Source organism: Hipposideros armiger, unplaced genomic scaffold (assembly GCF_001890085.2).
Source record: "Hipposideros armiger isolate ML-2016 unplaced genomic scaffold, ASM189008v1 scaffold_426, whole genome shotgun sequence".
Lineage (NCBI taxonomy): Eukaryota > Metazoa > Chordata > Mammalia > Chiroptera > Hipposideridae > Hipposideros > Hipposideros armiger.
The window spans coordinates 1509222-1515251 of record NW_017731776.1 but is presented as its reverse complement, the minus strand read 5'-3'; the positions used below and the strand labels follow the sequence as shown (position 1 = coordinate 1515251).

General features: G+C 56.8%; 1 protein-coding gene and 1 long non-coding RNA gene across 4 annotated transcripts in view; one reads left to right on the top strand and one right to left on the bottom strand.

Moving 5' to 3' along the window:
• Nucleotides 1-2742: 2742 nt before the first annotated feature.
• LOC109394490 (uncharacterized) lies at nucleotides 2743-4953 on the bottom strand. Its single transcript, XR_002126459.1, has 2 exons — nucleotides 4867-4953; nucleotides 2743-3391 (listed from the first exon to the last, which is right to left on the bottom strand). It is a non-coding gene; the product is annotated as an uncharacterized LOC109394490 (long non-coding RNA).
• The window catches only part of SUN2 (Sad1 and UNC84 domain containing 2), a 19055-nt gene continuing 17828 nt past the window's right edge, over nucleotides 4804-6030 (top strand). The window contains exon 1 of one of the 3 annotated variants that reach the window (XM_019664586.1): nucleotides 4804-5072. The gene's annotated coding sequence lies outside the window, so the exon portion shown is untranslated. Of the gene's footprint in view, nucleotides 5073-5367; nucleotides 5550-5585; nucleotides 5802-6030 lie in introns of those variants that run through there. The other 2 variants (XM_019664588.1, XM_019664587.1) reach the window with 2 other exon arrangements.

The following is a 6030-nucleotide window of genomic DNA, read 5'->3' as shown; positions in this document are numbered from 1 at the left end:
TTGTCTACCTGTCTGTTCCCCTTCCCCGATTCCCCAACGCTGTTCCCCTCCCCCCAATTCCCCAATAAAATCTTTTTTAAAAAGTAGTTAATGTTGACAGAGCACTTAACTTACCCTGTGCCAGCACTGTGCCAAGCTCCTATGAAGTAGACACATTAATGTCATCCCCATTTTACAGATGAGGATATCGGGGCTGAGAAAGGCTAAATGATTTGTCCAAGTTGTTCCCCAGGAGAGTCTGAGTGAACAGCCTGCACTCTAGCCCACCGGCCCCGCAATATCCCCATGGGAGGTGGATGTGTGTCGAGAGGCTGAGAGTCAGTTTCCAGGAGGGACAACCTCATAGATATCTGGCAAGTCCCTCGATGTCGGCCAATGAGTCCTGACCCATGGGCCAGTGCCCTCAGAAACCCGAGTGCCGTCCTGACCTTCCTTCTGAACACACAGCCCACTCAGGCCATTCCTCCATGCGGCCAGGTGCTGTGCCAGGGGTGGGGGACAGTAAGCGATAAGTGTAGTTACACTGAGTGCCAGGCATTAGCCCATCTCACCCACATGATCCCTGGGGCTGTGGGTGACTAAGTACGCCCATTCTAGAACACAGTGTATGACGTGAGGACAGAGGGACACACATGGTGTGGGAGCCATTCCTTCTGCCTTGGGTGCTTGGGGGCAGGTAAGCAAGCCTTCATGGCAGAGGTGACATTTGAGCCCATCCTTGAAGGCTTAGTGGAATTTCACTGGGCCAGAAATAGGGGAAGGGCATTCCAGGCCAGCACGCAACCTGAGCAAAGGTGCAGGAGCTGGAGGGCCTGGGCGGAGGCTGAGGAACAGGACTCAGCTCTGGGGACGCCAAACGCGGCCTACAGGGCCTCTTGCGGCTGCCACACTAGGGAGTGGGCCGTTTGAAGAGTGGGGAGCTTCAGTCAGGCAGTTGGATGATGCAATTATTAGGAGCCGGGCACTGTAATAGGTGTGAGGGGACAGAGATGACTAACGCAGTGTCACCCATGAGAGCCCGGTTGGGAGTGTCCACCTCGGCCAGTCCCATGTTATGTCCCTGGCGCCTGGGGGGCCTACTTAGTAACCTGGACCCAGCGCCTTTCCCTCCTCAGACTGGACTTCTCCTTCCATAAAAAACGGGCTTCACTGCGCTTGCCACCAGGTGACGGAGCCCTTTGATCTCTCTGATGCAAAAGCATCACCAGACTGGGCAGGGTGAAACAGGGAGCCCACATCAGATCCCTACCGAGACAGGGCTGGGGGTGGGGGGGCGGGAACACAATGAGGTTACTGCCTCCCGATAGCTGCCAAACGTGTTCCTGCAGCCAGGAAGCCTGGCATTAAAGTCCCCCACCACCACCCCGCCACCAAGGATACTCTGCCTGGGATGGTTTAATGACAGACGCTGACACCCTGGCAGCTGACAGATGTTGACAGCGGGGAAGAAGTGGAGGTGGCCTTGGCTGCAGGGAGGTAGCTACTACCCTTCCTTGTGTGGTCATTTGACATAAGCACACTGAGCACCTCCTCCTGCACGTTGATCAGGTCCATGGGGGAGGCAGGCAGGTACACAGCTCTTCCTGCCATCATGTGGGGTTGGAATGGAGAAGCCCTGATCTCTGGAAGCACAGAGATACACCTGACTTGACCATGAGTCCAGGACAGACCAGGGGCCCAACCTGCCCCCTTCTCCTCCCAAAGACCACAGGTGGCAAAGCCCTTTGTGTCTGAGCAGTTCCTCTCTCACTGGTCCTCACAAACGAGGAAACAGCGGCCAGAGAGCCTTGTTGACGGGTCCCAGATCACACAGCCAGTCGTGTGACAGACAGGCCAGCTGTTATTATTCACATTGTACAAATGAGGAAAATGGCTCAGAGAGGTGAAGTGGCTGGCTCAGGGTCACAGAGCAGACGGCGCACGTGGCCTGGAACCAGGGCTGCAGACCCACACCCTATTGCTCTTCACCACAGCCTACACTGACACGGGGCCTCCCTGGCTGGGCCAGAGCAGAGGGTGTTCTGTGCCCACGTGGGCTCCCCTCACTGAGCTGTTCCTCCACGTCTCCAGTGTGGGGCCAGCTTCTCCATGAACCAGAGCGGGCACAGCGCCCAGGGCCTAGGGTGCTTCAGGGGCCCATGGAAATATTTTCATTTCTTTTAAAATCAGAAGAAAAATTAAATATCATAATAATGAATATTTAATAATGAATCAAGCCTAGGTTACAGTTGTCTTTCTACCAATATGGTCATAACATATTATTATTATTATTATTATTATTAATGATTATTTTACGAAGGAAGGGGCCAGTGAGGCAAAAGCGCCTAGCAATGAAGAAAGTCATAATGTGGCCCCACTGTGGTGTCTGCATTGTCAGCCTTCGAGCCCTGCATTCTGGCTGGGACAAAGCTGCCCACCTCCCACCTGCCACCGTTTATAAGATGATGACAAAAGAAGAAGGAAGAATGGAGCAGTGAAAAAGAGAAGAGCAGGGCTGGGAGGAGACAGCCAAACGAACGGTGGCTAGACAGAGAGAGAGGAGCCTGGGAGGGCAGAGTTGCTGACTGGAGCAGATGGCAGAGGCGAGGGGCAAGAGAGACGGGGAGACGGGTGTGTGTGTGACCTCATGTCTGATGTGGGGTGTCATGACGGCGAGGACAAAGGGTGGGAGCCTTAAATAAGCATTTCCCAGGGCCCTTACTACTTTCCTATGGCTACTGTAACGAAGTACCACAAATTTGATGACTTAAAGAAACAGAAATTTATTCTCTAACAGTTCAGAAGACCAGAAGTTCAAATTCAAGATCACTGGACCAAAATCAAGGTGTTCGCGGGGCCGTGCTCTCTCCAGAGGCTCTAGGGGAGAATCCGTTCCTTGCCTCTTCCAGCATCTGATGGCTGCCAGCATTCCTGGTCTCGTGGCCACATACTCCAGTCTCTCTCAATGTGGTCACATTGCCCTCTCCTTTTCTCCTCTGTCTCTCTCTTAAAAGTACACTTGTCATTACATTTAGGGCCCACCCTGACAATCCAAGATAATCTCCCTTTCTCAAAATCCTTCATTTAATCGCATCTGCAAAGACTTTCCATGTAAGGTAACATTCACAGGTTCCAGGGATTAGAAGCTAGTTATCTCTGGGGCCCATTATTTGCCTACTGCAGGCCCATAGGGGCACCACAGTATAAGAGGGGGCTGCCTGCAGCTGGCCTGGCCCTTGCCTTAGACCAGTGGAAGGCAAACCACCTCCTTCTTCACAAAACAGCACATCCTGGGAGGTCCTTCTGCCAGGGTCTTCGGAGAGAAGGGAAGGCGGCAGGTTCTGCAATGGGAGTACTGGGATCTGGGGACTCCACTGGAATTTGCTAGGACAGCACCGGAGAGTTAAAGCACCTGGTGAGGAGAAGGGTGTCAAAGAAAGGGCCCCTCCCCTACCTAGATGCTGACTCTAAATCTGGTCTGAGTTCTCATTTCACTAGTTCCACGTTCAGCAAATCCTCAGGCCTGAGCCACGCCCTGTGCTGGGTCCTGCAGAGCCAGCCCTTGACATCAGGGAGTTCTCCATCTAACACCAGCAACAACACTGACCAGCACCATTGTCTTCAAGATGCTGTAAATGTAAGTGAGGCCCCTAAAGAGGTGCGGTGGAGGCCCAGGGAGGGAGGGCCGGTTTTTGTCTGGAGTCCATATAACACAAAGGCTTCACATTTCCTCAATCCCCTACCCCCAGTGCCTTCCTGTCCTGTCTCAGTGAGTTTGTCATTTTGGTGTCTTCCTCTTGGCACTTTAAAAGTGAAATAATGACAGTCTATTTCATCCTGCCTTAGAAGAGCTTCCCTTAGAGTCACAAGAAGTGACTCCTCCCAAGCTGTGCCCGTGGGGCGCCAGGGCACAGGACCCCTGGAGTCAGGCTGCATTTTACTCATTCAACACCTGCGATGCTCATTTCATATGCTCATTTGAAATGCACGTATTTGAAGTAAGGCACGGAAATCAGTAGTTACCCTGCCTTTTCAGCTCCAGTGGTGGCCAGCACCCTCCTTAAAACCGAGAAAAGATTCTGCCCTGAAACGGAGACCTCTGGTGGCAGATTGGAAAGCGGCAGAGCCTCCTACCGTGTCTAGAATCTCCAAATCAACCCTAAAATGGAAAACAGGGGCTGGAATGTGGAGCGACTTCTAATCTCAATGTTGTCTCTTTCTAGCTGTGTGACTTGAAGCAAATCACTTAAGGAAACAGGTTCAGAGAGGTTTTACCTGTGAAATGAGTGTAGAAAGGCTTGGCTAAGAGGACAATTATGCAAACTTCGACAGTCGTTTGAGTCCGCGGGGGACTAACTACGCGCTACCCCTCCTGGTGGGCCCTAGGCCAGCGGGTCTTCTACCTCCTTTGCCCATTCTCCGTGATCCTGTGCCCTCAACCACCCAACGCCTACAAGGTCCTGGCACCAGGGCCTTTTCGAGTCAGCTTGGGGAGCGCTGGGACGCCGCGGTCAGTGGGCCCTGCGTGGGGTGCAGCGCACGAGGGCGCCCTCACGTGTTTTGAACCACTGGACCGGAGGTCAAGTGCGCAGTCAGGCCCCGCCGAGTCCTCACCTGCCGGCCCCAGCTGAGTTCTCGGGCGCCCAGGCATCGCCCCCATGCCCGCGCCACCCACGCGCGGACTCCTAACCCGGCGCGCCCGGCCCGCGGGGCCCACGCGGCGGGCGGGGCGAGCCGGGGGGCCTTTGTGTTCAAACCGCCCAATGGGCGGCGGCGGTGGGCGGCGACGCGGGCGGGGCCTGGCCAATGGGCCGCGGCCTGTCAGCGTTGACTGACAGGCGCACACATACACACTCGGCCACGCGCGCGCCTCCTGGTTCCACTCACGCAGCGAGGTTCTGCGCGGGCCGCATTGTCCGCCGCGAGCGCAGCTCACGCCCGCCAGCTTCGTCCAGCGCCGCCGCTACCCGTGCGCCCCGGGACCGCGGCGCCGAGCGCTGGTGGCGGGATTCTGACACGGGAAGGGGGCGCGCCCGGGCGTCGCTGCGGGCCTCCGACGCCTCCGGCCTCGCGCGGAGCAGCCGCGGCAGCAGGTAACCGTCGGCCGTGGGCCTCCGGCGAGCGGACGCGCGGGGCGAGGGTGTCGGGCCGGCCTCCCCCGCCTCCCCGCGGGCGCCGGGCCGGGCCTGACCCGGGGGTCATCGCTGGGCCGCTCCGGCCCGGGCCTGGTGCTTCCTCTCCGGGCCAAGCTGGGCCGGGCTCCAGCCCCGCCCGGCGCACGCCCCTGGGCCGGTCGGGAAGGGCCGGCGCCGCGCCGAGGCCGGCCGCCCTGACGCATCTCCGCCGGGCCCCCGCCCCCAGGGCTGGCCGCCCCACTGGTCGGCCCGGAGGGCGGATGTCTCCAGGCGGGACTTCCCTGGGCAGAACCTCCCGGGGAGAAGGAGAGGGAAGACCCGGCCGCCCCAAACCGGCCCAGGGCAGTGCCCGTGTTTTCGTGCCAGTCGGGCAGCTTCCAGGGACAGACAGTTCCCTGCCTCTGCCGCCGCCTGTCAGAACTCCGGGAATAGGAGGCAGGCCCGTTTTGTTCTGTTCTAAAAAGAAACCAAATAGGGGGCGGGAGTGTGACTTAGAGCCGAGAGGCAGGGAAGGCATGTGGTTCGTAAAAACCTGCAGGTTCAGTCCACAGGGAATGAAGGGAGAAGGGAATGAGCACCTGGAGCATTTTACAGGCCCCACGTAGGCATGTAGTGTGAAGCTGGCCCGGAGTGAAAATTTCCAAGATCTACGTGAAGTCTGAAGACTGCACAGACACTGCCATATAAGTTTGTGAAGGGGGGTGGGGAAGGTGGTTGAAAAAAGGATGTGGTTCAGCTCGAAAGAGGGGAGGGATGTTTTAGTGGAGGGTTTGTTAACTGAGTGTGTGTGTGTGTTGGGGTGCGGGGTGTCAATTCTGATATGCAAAAGATTTGAGCTCCTAGAAGTTCACCTCCTGTTTTGTTTTGGAGGGTGGAGCCTTGACCTTTTTCATCTTGTGAAACCCAGACTCAATTG